Genomic DNA, 17,167 nt, shown 5'->3' with positions numbered 1-17,167 from the left:
GAAGCAGCAAGCATGATTGTCCAGACTTCTCCTCCCTGTCTTACTGTTACTTCTCCCAGCTGAAGAAAAATCCAACTGGGACTACGGCTCCTTATCCCTTTAAATTTTGCCTAAAGAACTGAAAAGCTTTGAAGTGGCTCTGAACACAAAGCTGGCTCCAGGACTCTCCCTCCTGTGCTCTCAATGGACCATATGTCTCACAGCCTGCAGGACAATGCAAATACAGTCAGTTCAAACACAGATTGAACAAATGCTGAGCCTACTGGAAGAGCAAGAGTCTATGGAATAACCCAGCATTAGATACAAATTGAGGCTGGAGGCTGCTAAGGAGGGAGAAAAACACAAGGAATGACTTCAAAGTAAATAAGGCCTAGGGTCTTTCCTTGAGACATTTTGAAGCCATTCCTCACCTCCCAGTAATAACTTGTGCTTGGAATGCCAAGGGAAACTTGGAGGTGCATTTCTGCTGCAAGGATGTTCTGGAGACCCCAGGATGCAGCTGAAACTGCTGTAGCCAAGTCCTATGCTCTGTAAAGCCAGGAATGGCTAGAGGATCTGGACACACAAAAAGGCCAAAATTTCTTTTTAAGATCATTACCAGTATTTCCAGTGCCATAAAACTGACATCTCATCCCAAAACTGAAGTGTAAAGTCTCTTTGTTCATCTGCTACTTGACTTCATCAGAGACCTTTCCAATTGTCTTTGTTGCCCCAGTGCATTGACTTTTGTTTCCAAATGCCAAAATTACTTCAATCTCTATGGCTCAGTGCCCATCTTCAACTGAAATCCACAAGAAAGACACATCTTGCAGAAATCTTCTAACAAGTGTAACTTACCAAGTTAGCTGGTCAATGTAAGGTTATATTTTGCAATATCTTTTCCACACTGTTTAAGCAGAAAATATAATTTCCAGGGCCTCCGGTATACTGTAGTACAGCTCATCACAAAACACAAAATTCCAATAAAAATAAGTATATCAAAAATAAAATCTGTATTAATTACTGACATGCTACAAAAAAATATTTTTTCTTCCCTATTAAAAAATTTCTATATATTATATTCCCCTGGAGCCTGGCATTTAAATATAGCTGCTCTCTTTGTTTCCAATAACATCTCAGCCACAATTACTTAATAAATTATAAATCACAATGTAGTTTTTATGTAAATGCATTTTTGTGTCCAAGCATGGGATTAATGTTTGTGTATGCAAATGAACAAAGGATATTTTCAAAGAGGTTATGGTTCAAACCATGGCAGACTTTAAAATGCTTTACTGTATTAATGGTTGAATAGGACACAGTTCTCTCTCTCTTTTTTCCCCCCTTAACAATTAATAAGTTGTTTTAAATGCACCTGTTGCTAATACCTAATTTCTGTTTAGTGCAACTTCAGAGCAAATAGGGTTCTTTGTCAGTGTATAGTTCCTGCTTGATGTTGCATATAATTCTTATAATATTCTGAATGGCATGTGCTAATTATTTAGCACAATAGCTCATCTTATGGAGCTGTAAGGCTGTAAAAGAAGGGTAGCAATTACTTAGGGTGGGAGCATCTATTTTTCTTGTAAAAACAAAAGTGTTGAAAGAAAAAATTGAAAAAGAAACAAAAAGAACAAGGAGGAAAAATTAACTAACAGCCAAGGAGTAGTAGAAGGGTTAATGTTTTGAAACTTTTAGAATTTCAAGGCTGGATCTGAAGCTTTCAATTCAGATATTAAGAGCTCCAATTTCTATGTGCTGTATTGAGGCCAGACTCTGCTCTCCCCAGATGGCTGACCACACAAAGTTCTTAACCCACCACTCTCTTAAACCTTGATTATATGAGCACACCTATACACTTTATGCAGAGGAGATGTATCACTGACAGGTGTTTAAAGCAGTTTCAAAAGGCACGTACAGAAAGTAGCTTAAACTCACACAGAAACAAAACAAAACAAAATCAAAGCAACAAACTAAGCAGTTTACAGAATATATCATAGAATCGCAGAATTATTTAAGTTGGAAGGAAGCTTAGAGATCTAGTTCCAAATCCTGTGCCATGGTCAGGGACACCTTCCACCAGACCAGGCTGCTCAGAGCCCAAACCAGCCTGGCCTTGAACGCTTCCAGCAACGGGGCATCCACAGCTTCTCTGGGAAACCTGCTCCAATGATCACCATCCTACAGCAAATTCTTCTGATCTCTAATCTAGACTCGTGTCAAAGCCATTACTTCATTGCTATCATTAGATAGCCTTGTAAAAATCACTTTTCACCTTCCTTTGGGTTTTGGAAGATGGACAAAGTTCTCCTTGGAGCCTTTTTCCTCTCTTGGAAAAACAACTTCAGCTCTCTCAGCCTGTCTTCATAGGAGGGATGCTTTAGATTTCATGGCCCTGCTCTGGACTCGCTCCAACAAGATCACTTTTGTGTGCTGGGGGCCACAGAGCTGAGCAGAGCACTCATTATATGCTCTTATATGCTTATGCTAGCCCCAGATTAACAAAAACCCAACAACATGGATGTGAAAAAAAAATAAATTTATGAAAAGGATGTTATTTATTTTTTAAAGAATTATGCTTCAGGCTAAAACAAAGAGAAATACTCAAAACATCATTCAGACAAAGATGGAATCATGACCTGAGAGACTAATCCGGAGATTAGGAAAAATTTGATGGAATATGTACAATTTATGAACAGGGTCTAAGCCTGTCTGTGATGATTGGTCCTGCTTTTTGTCCCACAGTCTTGTCAGAAAGGTCACAGAGAGAAGTCAGAAGTTTGAACTAAAACAATGTAGACTAAAAAAATATGCAAGGGATACAAAAACAGACATAAAAACCAGAACACACAGAAGGGAAAGACTCTCAGATAGTATTCTGAAAACTCATTAATTGTGGGGAGAGAATAATGAAAAAATTTCTATCAATACTCCTTTAAATATAGATATAAACACTCTCCATACCTCCTCTCAGAGCAGTCATGCAATCAAGATTTATTAGCTCAAATTTTTGGGGACAGTAGATCTCCAGCCCCCGTGTTCTAAAATTCACTGAGAACTGAGATACAGTTTTTAAAAAAGCACTTTTCAAAATCCTTGCAGCAGAAAGCAGATTACAAGGCCTTAATTTATCCATCTGAAGTACAAACAAGGCCATGAAAATCACATCATCAGTCAAAACTAAGCTACATATTTTACATTTCTGTATATTTGATTAGTTGTAAATTTCAGGTTTAAAAAAAAGGGTGGGGAGGACTCCTCAGGAAAAGCTGTTTTCATTAATTTCTAAGAATCTAAGAAATTGTGATAAATTGCAATTTACTTCTGAATATTTTTTTCTAGAAAAAAGGGTAAATTCCATCTAATAAATTAGACTTTAGATTGTATTTTACATATAGTTACAGCCCACAGAGAGGTCAGAAAATCAATACATACACTGAAAAAGGATAAACCAATGATGCCTTAAACTAGATCATGTTCTAGATCATTTTTGAGACAGGACTCAACATAAAAAAGATCCAGCTGAAATTTTACAGGACATTTGAATAACTGAGACAGACTTCACAACTAACCATATGCTGAGCATTTATCTACATTGGGCTTCCTGCTTCCACTGATGATGTGAATGTTAAATTGCCACTGACTTCTAACAGAACCAAATCAAATACTATAATTATATACTTTGTACTATCTGTGCTGCACTGTATTATTATCTATAATTGATTATTCAACTCAGTAGCTATTGTTCTTTAAAATGCTTTTGACGCGTTGTAGGAAAAGTGCTATATTAAACAAAGTTGATGAGCAGAGAGATTTTGGACTTTCTGCCACATGTAATGATGAAGCTGGTGTAAACCAGACTACTTCCCCTTCCAGAAAGTCACATCCAAATTTTTTGAGACTGTGTTCCACACAGATAACCTTCAGCTGAGAAACAGACCTTGCTATGCTGAATATTGTGCAAATGTATTAAGAGGAAAAAAAAAAAGCCTGACTGCTAAAAACTTTCACATAGACAAGAAAAATATTTACCTTGGGGGAAGAAAGGTGGAAAAACTGCAGAGAAGTTATTTGCCAGAGAGGTACATCAACCTGAGTTACAAAAGCACAGCCTAGCTCAAGTTTCTGGATTTAACATCTTAAGTCACAGTTACAGAGTCTTTTCAATCAAGTGTGAACCAACAGAGTCAGAGGCAGGGAAGGTCTGGGATTCTTGTCTGCCTGCTCCTGCCCCCCATCCTGGGACAACCCACTTGTGGTCATGGGGCCATGTAGTGGATTGGACCAAGTAACAGATCCAGAAGTAATGATTTTCCTTTACTGGGTTAGTATTCAGTTTTTGTCGTCAGCACTTAAAATATTCAAATAGAAGAATTTTAGTTTCTCTTTGAAAATCCAGTAGCCTTTAAATATCTGATAGTTAAGCAGTCAAATCCTGTTCTCAAAACATGAAAACACTGTGACCTATCCCCTTAGATTCCCATATATCAACTTATTTTGCTAAGCACAGAAAGCTGTTTTTGTATTTCCCTTTTTTATATGCCAGTAAAATAAATAAGGGTTGGGTTTATAAGCTATCTAAAACTAGTAGGCTTAGTTCCAAGTAGCCTCAGTATTTACAAGAATGCCAAAGTAATGTCTACATTATTTTCAGATTAAGAAAAGAACCCTGAGAAAAAAAATTATTGTTGGAGTGTAACAAGTTTCCTAATCACAAAAATATTTATTTTCATGTCTTCAGAACACATACTATTGCTTCCCATAATTACAAATGAGATTAAATGTTAACCAATTTAAATCTGTCAAAATATTTTAATAAGTGGGGCAGATGTTCTGTTTTGTTAAGTATCACTATTTACTTTATGAGGTAATAATAACCTTACCTTTCCTCTGCAATAGTTAATAGTAAATGGTTAGAGCTTGCCAAAGAGCAAATAAATCATTACACTAAATACAGGTTGTCAGACTAGTTTAGTACCTTGTACACTCCATTTTACTTAGATAAATGGCTTAGAATGGGATTTACCCTCTGTGCAATTTTATATAAAGATTCTGGCTTTCCTATTGTGTGTAGCTTCATATCAGATTTTAAGCAAGGTACTGTATCAGTATGCAGATTTTACATACACTTACTTGTGTGGGTTGACTTCACATATGTACAAATGTGAGACAAGCTGCAGACCTCCCAGGAATATCATTACAGAGAGTACTTTTGTAGAAAGACTCTGGCTTTGGTAAATAAGTAAATACACCAATGCAAAACTCAAGACAGTTGAATAGTGCCAAATCAAGACTTTGAAACACTCCTCAGAGTTGTCTTTGATTAAACCATATTAATATATAATCCATTTATAGTCACTCTTCATCAAATTTGTAATTGTTCAGCTCCAGTAAAATGCATTGACAAGTTTTAAAATAAGTACTGAACATATTAAGGATAGATGCCACTTTTTTCTGGATAGCTGAGACATAATTAGGGCTAAGTAGAAGTGGTTCTGACCACTCAGTCCTGAGAAGGTTCCTGTTGGGGCTGTTACACAATTTAAACCTCAATAAAATCCACCTGTCTGTTAGGAGTTCATTTGCTCTTATAATTATAGAGATAATATCTTCATTTTGCACAACTAGACACATTTAAAATTTTGTATGGAACAATATTTGTACAATTATATATTTGTTTTAGAATCACTACTTCATTTCTTCCCCCACTTCAAAATTCCTACCATCCAAATACTGAAAAGGAATAATTTGGAAAATTATGCAAAGCTAACAGCTAATAATGGTTGAAGGAAAGAGATCACAAGTTCCATTGGCTGACATTTGTATAAACTATTTGCAGAAATCTTGAGAAAAGCAACTCTGGCCATGGAAAGAAAGATGAGGTTATGAGTGATCTGTGAAAAAGGAAAAGGTCCAATAAATTGGCTCACTTATTCACACTGAATAATTCAAACAGCTTGACTCAACACTAGACATACTCCCTACTCCTTTTAAAGGATTAAAATATTCATGGTTTCTTCTGTCAAATGCCATTATCTCTCTGTAATGTCAGGAGCAGTGGCTATCTTCCCAGGGCTGTAAGAGGCTTGGATGTGGATCATCAGCTCCAGCTGTGGGAGCTGCCTGGCAAACACTGCTTCTACCTGTGGTCTCAGACTCAAATCTGTGTGTGCTGCTGGTCCTAGCAAAGGCAACTTCAAGCACTATCTCCATCTCTATGCCCATGTTCCAGTGCCACATAAGCACTGCCAGGCTGTGCTGCCTGCCAGCAGTGTGCAGGGATGGCTCAGAAAGAAGGAAATCTACTTCCTATCATGGTTGTGACAAGATCATGTTAGACAATATCCTTAACTTTGTAAAAATAAAAGAAATTCCATTTTCCAGCTCAAGTGCAAACCTCGCTTTGCCTCTTTGCACAGCCGGGCACACAAAGCCAAATGGGAGCAAGCGATGACAAGGCAGGAGGGGTGCTGAATTGTGTTTTGTGTCAGAGAAAGCCACTACAATGGGTTATACAGAAGCCATCAACTTCTTAAAGCAGCTATTGGCATCCCTCCTCAAAATAAAAGTACAGGGGACAAGGAGCTAATGTGCTGGAGCATATTCCCAACCACAATCTTTCAAAGATATTCAGAAGACAGCTTTTCTTTAGCTGCATCAACATTCCAGTCTACTTGAATTCATGTTTTGCAAGATGGACACACTTTATAAATTCTTTAAGGATTCTCTGTGCATTTGGTAAATTCCTCTTTAATACAATCCAACCTGTTCAGTTTTTCAGTAGATTTTTTTTCCCCTTTCTTTTAAAGACATCTTAATTAGTCTAATCCTGACTGGTCTCTTTCCAATGTTCCTGTTGGCACAGTAGGATTTCAATTAACATTCTGCTTTAGCACTGCAAATGCCCTTGCTCAGATTTTTTTTTTAATGTGCTATTTTGGATGCCATCTCTGTTCTCTTTTCTTCCTCAAAAATTGTTCAGCTTCTAAAAGGTTTTGGAAGCAGAGGTTGTTCTGTCAATTTGTGCTTTCTGAGCTTATCAAGAAATAGCCCACTATTAATTTTTATTTTTTTTTTCCTGCTTGAGGGTTATAGTCCTTGTATGTTCTGACCACATCACTCATCTCCCTTTCAATCCCTTCTGGTTTCAAAACAGCAAGTTCATGCTTCTTGTCCTCAGTTTCAAGGCTCTTCAAAACTCCACCCTTCTTTATTTGTCTGTTCTTGTCTCTAATTGCATTTCTCTTTCTCTTTTTCACACACACATACACACACACTCACACTCTTCCTTCAAATCCACCAACAATAACAATCTTCTCTGCTGTTTGTCAGCTTCTCTCACACAGCTCCACCCTGCCCCTCACACATGGAGTGCCCTCCCTGAACTGAGCTGTCAGGAGATTGTCCTCGCTTCTTTGAAATCTATCCTTAAAAATCCACCTCTGCTGCAACGTCTAAAATAAATCAGCTAATTAATGATGGTTATTTTGAGGGGCAGATGGAATAGCTGACATTTAATTTACAATAATAATTTTTAAAAACCAAAAAAAAACCCTTTTGTGCTAGTGTGAGTAAGTATCTTAATCTGTTTTAGACTGCTCTTCCAAAGGGACAGCAATATGGATGGAGCAGTGCCTAGATCCTGCAGCCTGTGCACATCATCCCTGGCTGATTTTAGATCATGGGAAACTCTCTTTTTCTCTATTCTTTACCTGTTTTGCATGTTTAAACTATAAACTCTGCAGGATAGCCACTGTGGATATGACTACTCTGCATACCATGTAGTAACTGATAACCTTTAAGTGGAATAGGAGAGAGAAGTCCCAGCAGCGTGGACTTAATTTTCTCAAAAGGTATTCTGCATTATGCAATACCTATCCACAGCAATTAACACAATGACAAAATTACCTTCATTGAATTATCTTGGAAATGCATAGCTTAAATAAAAATAACAATGGTGAGCTAAATACCTTACTACAACTGCAAACACAATATAACCATACTTCTGTTTAACCTGCAAGCCTGTTAACCACAACTATTTAAACATGTGGGCTTGACTTCAAAGGCACTGCTACCAAAAGTATCCATTTATGTTCACTATATTTATAATTGCTTACAGGCAAACAAATTATTGCTTTGAATCTAAATCTGCAAATTTCAGTTCCAATCCAGACTTCTGTAAAATTCTGCTACTTTAATACAACTAAAAACCTCATTTATTAGGCTAGAAACAGACACACACATCTGCAGCTAACCACTCTTTTTCATTGCTCTTGGCTACAGAAATTGGCACACCTTAACCACATGGGCCCAATAAACCAATCAGACTTTTCTGTGCTTACTCATCTTCTCTGGAAAACTAGCTTATGTTTGTGCTGAAAACATTAGCTTTCAGTCACTGAAAGGAGTGCAAAATATCCACTGGTTGAGAAATTTGTTGCAAAACTTAGGTTTTTAGAGAAGGGCAGATGAAGAACAGTGGTAAGCCAGGATTGTTGCCACTAAAAAACTACTTCAAACTGGAACATATAATCAAGATAGCAATCTGCAGCAAGTGAATGAAAGTCTTCAAATGTTCCAAAAGATATAATTAAGTACAAAACACCTAATAAGAAAAAGTTCATTGCCACCTCTTATACAGTGACTGAATAGTGTTGCTGCTTTGTGTCTTATTACGTTCCTCTGCTTCCAAAAACTCCATTAGAATCTGTGAAAATAATAATAAATAATTTTTAAAAGCTCCAGGAACATGATACATTTTCAGCTCTGCAGTCTTACAGGAAAGCAACACAAACCATCCTCCCCATGGGCACGGAATGCTGACGTATTTCACAATTTTCAGTATTTCAAAAGAGATAGGTACAACCACATGGAGACCTAAGCATTACCTGAAGAGCCCAAATGGTCTTCCTATTCCAACTCCACACAGTGTGACCCTGTTCACAGATACCCATTTCATGGCTGCATCAGGATTTTCCAGTCCAGGGTAAGCCCAGTCATCTGCTATTTAAGATCTTCTCATGAGTTCTGGGATAAAAGGGAGCACTGCAGGAAACACCCAAGTAAGTTTGCCAGGGTGGAGGAGGAACTAATCTTTCAATTACTCTTTGCTCTGTACAGGGATCAAGGGAACATAATTTGTGCCAAACAGCTCAGACTGACATGGTGCACAAAATCACAATTAATCTGGTATCATCATCCTGTAATACCACTGGGTTATTAGCCTCACCTATCAGGAAAATATCAATGTCTTATCACTTCCTTGAGAAAACACATGAAATGAAGTGCTTACAGACCTTATATTTTGACCATGCAAATCTATACGTATATTTTTTCTTCTTTTTTTTTTTTTTTTAAATTGATGTTTCTAACAGGTAGGGGAGTAATACAGAGCTGGTAGTGGCAAGGAAAAGAAGTGTGTGGGATCTTCCTTTGAGCATAATTCTTCAGTACATTAAATGAGACTAACAAAAGAGAAATTAAACATAATACCGTGCCATAGTACTATGACATAAGTGTCAACTTAGAATTTCAAATACAATAATAAGAGTCTTCTAATAATTATATAGGTGGCAAACAAGGCTTTAGGGCAAACATATGTGGCAAAAAATTACTAATAGCATTCTAACAGAAAATCAGCTATGACCGACCCTTCCTATGCATCATATTCTGGTAAGGTCAGCTTGGTGGAAAGGTTAAGAGCAGTTAAACACTGACCCATCCCTCCCTAGTCTTTTCCATATTCATAGGAAGCTATCATCCATATTCATGCAACAAGATAAGTACCTTGAACATGCAGAGGTTAAAAAAAAAATTCTTTGCAATCTTATTCAGTGCCATGACACTAATTCCCAGAGCATGGATCAGGACATAAATTAGTGTGTCTGTAAGGCTGGGCAGGATGGGTGAACAGAAAACATAGAGCAGCCCCTGGGTGGCACTTAAATATTGAAAATATACATTCTGAAATCCTGTAACAATTCCACAACTCTTGGACATGGGTAGACCACAATAAATTCACAATATGATGCATACAAGTGTCTGCCTTTGCACAGATCCACCTGCAAACCTGTACATACATGGATATCTGGAACCTGAATTTCCAGCCCTCACAGGTAAGTGGCATGAGAGGCCCAAGGCTGTGACACAAAACCTTAAGCCAATACCTTCAAACAATAACAAAATCAAAAGGCACATGCTGTTGTCACTGTAATACTGGTGTTACCTCTACTTATTTTTTTTTTTACAAGAGAATTATCTAATAAAATCACAGAGCTTTATGTACCTCTTCTTTTGGTCTTCACACTTCTGGTGTGTGGCACTGAATGCAGTTGGAGAGGAGCAAGGCTCAGAAACACCTGGTCCTTTTGAAGAACTTACCTTACTTGCATATAATTTTGTCTTTCCTGTGAATTAACTCTCCAAACATGAGTTGTCCTTCAGTATCTCCTTTGTTTCTCTGTCTTCATTTCCATCACTTAAAAAAAAAAAATTGTCTAATATTAACTTTATAATGAATTTATTTTCCTTTTGCCCTACATTTTTTGCAGGTGAAAAATATATCCAATTAACTGGTAATCCCCCCCAAACAGAACTTCTTTTCCTGCCTACAGAAACAGAAAATAATGAATCTCACTAGAATAATATATTCATATAGTAAATGCTAGTTTCACTCCCTGCCCATTTCTTTTTACAGGAAAAAGTTACCTTCTTTCTTTCTTTCCATTCCTACAGAAGTATCAGCTCCTTCAGTGCATTTCAGTAGGCAAAATGGCTCAATTTCTTTTGCCATTCTACTCATCATTATTATCATAAGAGGGGCAGAGCAATAAGGGAGGCTAGATGCTTAAACTAATAGCTTTCTACTGTACTTATTAGCTACAGATTTATACAGCATCTTTGCAAGCATTTATTTACTGATTTTTAAACGCAGATTCTATCTTCCAGGGTTCAATCACAGAAGCCCAGGTTTCTGCACTGGAACTTTGCTGAGGCAGAGGTCTGAAAACTTGTATTTATCCAGACCACATGGAGGTACCTCAGCCTCAAGTGACTAAAAAATAAATAAATGAAGAAAGGGAGGGAGGACACAGATGACCTTGAGTGCTGACAGGGTGGAGGGACACACTGAGCCTGAGCGCAGCACTATCCCACCCAGGGCTCACAGGGGCAAGGACACACCCACGGCCAGGGCCAGGCTTCAGGGGAGATGATGGGATGAGAGTGGCTGAGGCTTGGTAGCAGAGAGCCCATAAATTGTCTCTGAAGATTAAATGGTTCCTTTAAAAACTCCTCTCCTCTTTGTGACATACAGCTGGGCTGGAGGGCCGCCTGCAATTCCCAGCCATTGGTGTCACAGCAATACCTGTGAGCCTGTCCTGCTGTCACAGCAGCCTTGCATTTCCCTGCCTCACGCTCCTTTCTCTCTCCAAGGGTAGGTGGAACGTCTCAGCACCTTGCTGCCTTTAATGGATTGCATATTTATGATGCCCTTGTATATTATGATGCCCTTCTGAAGCAAGGGAATGATCCTGCTCTAAACAGGGGAGAGCTGCCTGAGCTGCTCCTTCACAGCCCCCCAGCCCAGCCAGCCTGACTCCAGAGCAGGAGAGTTCCTTCACAGCTCTGGAATGGTGTGCTTTGCACCTGGAGCAAATGTTCTTCCCAGCTGTGCTGCAGAGACCAGGCTGCACGTGGGTAACACAAGGCAGGCAAAACTCAACAAGCAACTAAAGCCCAAACCAATCCTGTAGCTCCTGAGCTCACATTAGGACTTTTACACTTTTCTCATCTTAGATCTTAAAAAGACAAAAAGAAAGAAAAATATTAATATGATGTTGTACTGTGCAGTGTCTAATTTGCCACTTTAGTTTGTATGAGTTGCTGAGTTCCACAAAAAGCGCTGAGAAAGTTTATAAATATGTAAGTAAATATTTACTTCCCTTGAGAAACACTTTTTGTCACTAACTGCTGCAAAGGGAGTTTATTATTGATGAAATCAGCTGTCCTGGATGTTCTAATTTAATAAGAACACACAAAAAAAGTCCTATTTTTATCTGTTATATAAAGGAAATTCTGAGTCATTTAAAATTTAATAGATTTCTTTTGATGAAGAAGAAACCAGGCAAAAGTAAATGCTGATTAAAAAATATATAATCTTTAAATAATTTGATTTAATCTTTGATTTTATAGCATTTTTTTTTGCTTGTTTGTTAGCACTAAAACTTCACTGTGAAGTGTGTCGCTGATAGAAGAATTAGCAGATGACACTGCAGCTGATAAAAACTCTAGAAGAAAATAATTTTAAAAGAGATTTAGCTTTTAAAATTCAGCATCTCTTTCTAACTAAATACTTACATGAGAACATGTTATCCAGAGTTGTCTTTAGACAATAAAAACTGAATGAGAGCCATGGTGAAGACACACTGTAATGAGAACTGGCTATTTAGGATGACAGTCTAGGGTATTTTTCCTACCTGACACGTTGGAAGGGTGTGGAGAGAGATCTGAGAGAGTGGATCGCTACCAGCAGTACAGAATGGTTACACCATGTTACCTACTGAGACTAAGCTGCCCTATTTTTTAGCAGTGTTCACTCACCCCATGCAAAGAACTGTGCAGTTCCAGGTTACACATGCCCAACTCCTGTGTGGTTGCCACCTCAAAATGCTGGCTGTCCAAATTCATGATTTCTGCTAAACACTGTTGCAGATTGCAAAAGGTGGAACATATTTTATATGCATCATTTTTAGCCCTATCTCACCTGAAGAGATTGTTTGACTCTTGTTTTACTGACTATATACACTTTGTGACCTCCTCTCTGGACAGATCAAATGGCACATAGAAACAATGTCAGTGACAGAAGATTGTTTGTGCAGAGAGGAGAACACACCTGCAGAGAATCCCCAAAATAATGGGAGTATTATACGAAGCAGGGGAGAACAGCATGTTGCCAGATGGCTCCTAGAACATCTGCCCATTTAGCAGGTCAGAAGTTGTTGATTAGAAGTCCTTCAACAAATATATTTCAAATATTTTTCAGAAAGTCTACCTGCAGAATTCTACAGGTCTATAAGAAGCTTATGCAGAGAAACTATCTAGCACACTTTGTGCTCCCTTAGCAAAAACATGGGGAAACTCATCTTAGCAGCCTGAGCTATGCAATGTGTAGACACACTGAAAGGAGAGCAGTAGTTTAGGTTAAAATATATATTACTGCCTGGGATTACACATTTTTCTGTGTTTATTTCATGCTTTCATTTGTCAATGTATCTACAGGATATTCTTTGTGGCCCTGGCACATTACAACGGAGCAGTTCTTCCTGCCCCTAATCTACAGAAATGCTTCAGTTCTTTGACAATAAGAATTATGGAGCCTTTTGCTCAAGTAAATCAGGCATTTCAGGATTCATGTAGATTTAATGCTTCTCAGAGAAGTTGTACTACATAGGCTTACTTGTCCTAGGATTTTGAGAGCCTTTTAAAAGCCTCTTTTGGATAATAACACACCAAATAGTCTTCTTTTCTGTTTGCCCCTGAAACTTCCCGTTTTCCACTTGACTCCCAAGTTCAGTATAAGACACAAGTTTTTAACCTTGTTTGTTACCTTTTCTCCTGAAAAGGTCACAGGCTGGGGTCTCTATTTCTTCTTGATCTCTTGTTCAGCGTGGCTGCAGAGGAAGCATGCTTTAGCAAAGTGCCCCTTTGCCCATAGCAGGGAATTTATCAGCAAATGTGGATCCCAGCCTTGCCAGATTTCCCAGCTTCCATGGACAGTGCAATCTACTGACAGAACACTCCTGCCAGGGAAGGCAAGGACTTTTGGCTTCTGAGTCTGTGAGGTCTGAACATCAGCTCTGGAGTCCACATGTGCCCTGATCTCCACCCACATTATCTTTTATTCTAGAACCCTTTTGTCCTGTAAATAACAAAGGTTTGGATTTTTACCCCAATCTGCTTTGTGCCTTTTTTAGGATAACACTGTTGAAAAGTCCCACCACCCCATCTCTTGTAATCAATAGCATGGGATCAATATCTAAGGGTCAAGACCTTTTCTTTTTCCTGTGGCTAAGCTTTTTCCAGCCTTGCATTTTAAATAAAACCTGTATTCCCAGTCATCTGTAAAAAGGCTAGGAGGAAAAAAGACAGCTGATTAGTGTCTCTCTTTTAGGTCTTAGGGTAATGGCTGCTTTTACCTTTCTAGTTTAATTCAGCACATTTACAAAGCATTAAATCTGTCAGTGTGGCATTAACTTCTATCATGTGCATATTAATAGGAATAGTAATCAAAACATCGAGAGAGTTTGGGTGTTAAAACTGGTAATATTTTCTTTAAGTGCTAGTACACATTTGGCTTGGAAGGTGCTCAATATTGCAAGGGATTTTTAAAGTAAGATTTATCTCCTATCTATATAGAAATGTTTTGTGGTAAATCTGCTTATTTGTACCCCAAAGGGTATGACTTTGTCATCATGCTGATGTTTTCATGGAACAAATTTGTAAAACACAATTCCTAACTTTTCTTGCTTACATTAAGAAGAATGCTGATTAAGTGGAATCAGCATGTAAGAAAATATTTAGCAGCTGTTCTCTTATTGAAAAATCATAAATACATGGAAAAATAATCACACATACAGTTTATGCCAATTAGCAAGTACTTCTTTTAATTAAATCATATTGAACATTACAGCGTAGTCTTAATATTACTAAAATCCATATAAAATATAGGGATAGTGGAAGGAGAGAGAAAACATCTCCATCAATATATTAAGAAGGTTCTGTTAATAAGCTAGCTGAATGGGTTCAAGATATTCCTGTTTTATGTGATTTTTTATAATTTTACCTATATATTTTTATATCATTACAGTGCTCTCATTAAAAAAAAAAAAGGGAAAAAATCTGCTTTCTCTTTAAACAGCACAAAGGATAGGAAAACTACTGCCTTACTACAAATTATTTGCAGCTTCAGTGTTGCCAACATATAGCAGCTGTAAATCAAGGATCTATTTTGAAATATCCTAAATCAGTTTTTACAAATCAACACTCTTAGTAACAGCTTTCAAAGAATAAAAGAATACAGCCATGGGAATTCATATTTATGGCTGAGGGTAAGTATGAATTAAATGTATCTATTTCACTTATATTGCAAAGTACTATTATTCAATGATCCAAAATAGTATCAATTTATCTGTATTCACTTTTTATTAGGAAAGAGGTGCAAAACCATGCAGGTTTTAATGATGTAGATAATAATAATCAGGAAAAGAAATGCTCCCCAGTGAGGATTAAAGGAGAGCATGCTACCTTCTCAGAGGTTCAGCGCTGTATCGTTGGGAAAAGAAGTACACATGCAAGAACATTGTGCTGGAACACAGTAAAGGAGTTCACTGTCTTTGTCGACTGCAAACTAAAAGCCTTTGCTCTTCCCTCCTCTTGTATCTAATCATTTTTGCCTTGCACACACCACCTACACACCTAACACTTCACTGACAGTGGTTTGCCTTTCCCTGCTACCCCGCAAACACAATGGAAAGTTAATTGAATGTTTTATGCTTTAGCAATATCAAAGAAATGAAAAGAATGCAGGTTTCAACTGTATTTCAATAATAAGTGCATTAATTTTTACCTTTTAACTGACACTTGTACTAATTTCCTTAAATGCTCTTTTTTACTCTTTTTTGATCTGTCTGGCTTTGTCGGGTCTGATGATGAGGGCTTACTTCAAATGCAAAAAGATTAGCTCTCTTTCCTTTAATAGCACAATTACAGCTTGTGTGATGTCTAAATCATGAAAGATATCAGGGACAGACTTCTAAAGTCGCATCAGTTTATTAAAAAATGGTAGTAATCATTTTAATATCAAAATTACTCTCATTTCCTAGTGGCATTTAGGAATTGTTGGGCACGAATACACATACAGACAAAGATTAGTAGCCATTTACTTCTAATTTGATTTAGATAATTGTTATAAATAACACAATGAAATTAAAAGGCTCTGTGTTACATTTTCACCTCTACCCAAGATGTTGTTCAGGCTCTAAAAGAATATTGCCACATCAAAGCAAGAACCAAGAGATCTGGTTCGACATTTTAAGATATGCCAGAATCTACATCTCATTTTTGGATTTAGTTCAACATGGGACTTAGCACTGAACACGGAAGAATAAATGTGTCTTCTATAAAGATATGTAATACATTTAATCCCATCAATGCTTAGTCTACTTTTTAAATCCTGGATTTAATATACTTTACCAAGAGAGGGCAAGATTAAGATACCCTTTCTCATACTGGATCACACCTACCTCCTCAAGATTACCATTAGTTATATTACGACAGCAAGAAAAGTCCCTGCTCAAGATGTGGGTCTGCAAATGATGAAGTAAAATACAAATCTAAAGGGAGAAGGAAGATTTAGCTTACACTCCAAACTGGCTTTGAATCACACCCATTCCTGGAATGGTCATGGCTGGCCAAGATAAAGAGGGATAGCAAAAGTTGGACAAGGTAGCAGCTATCTTCTTCAAGAATATTCCATAAAATACTGAATTTCTGCATTAAAGACTTATAAGCAATACTAATTCCCTAAAACATCTACATAGCACGTTGGGTGAGGCAGGTGAAAGAAAAAGGATGTTGCAGTGATCTTTTTCAAATATTTTAGGATGTTTTGGCTATTAAACAGTAGTTGCAAAGAAGAGTTTGATAGTTAAATACAGAAGTGAAAATACAAATTGCTTTAGGAAGAGCAAGTACTAGCTTTGATAAATTTTAAGTTCATAACAGATAAAGTGGAACAGTTTGACCCATTGTCAGTCTATTTTAAGATGAACATTTGTTAAATTCTAATGAAAAAATGTAGCACTTAAACTTTGGCAGAAGGACAATTAGTTTTTTTTTTCCCTGAGTTGAATAAAATCACATGGCACTGATTTTTACTTCAACTACAAGCAATAAATATGAGCTGCAACAGACTCTAACAGCTACTGCCCATATCTACATGGATACAAGCAAAGTTCACTTCAATTTCAAGCACACAAAATTTATGTCTACACCATATAGCTTATCATGCATTAAGGCTGTACATGCAAGAGCCGATTTTCTAGTGTTAAGAACAACTTGCACCTTTTTGATGTGCAGGGCTATAATCAGCCCAGCCAATCAATGCTGCCTCCACCATGAAGAAAGAAGA

This window comes from Melozone crissalis, unplaced genomic scaffold (genome assembly GCF_028551555.1).
Source record: "Melozone crissalis strain CALT ecotype California unplaced genomic scaffold, PUWL_Pcris_2 ptg000018l_1, whole genome shotgun sequence".
NCBI lineage: Eukaryota > Metazoa > Chordata > Aves > Passeriformes > Passerellidae > Melozone > Melozone crissalis.
The sequence above is the reverse complement of the archived record's forward strand: the minus strand, read 5'-3'. Positions refer to the sequence as shown.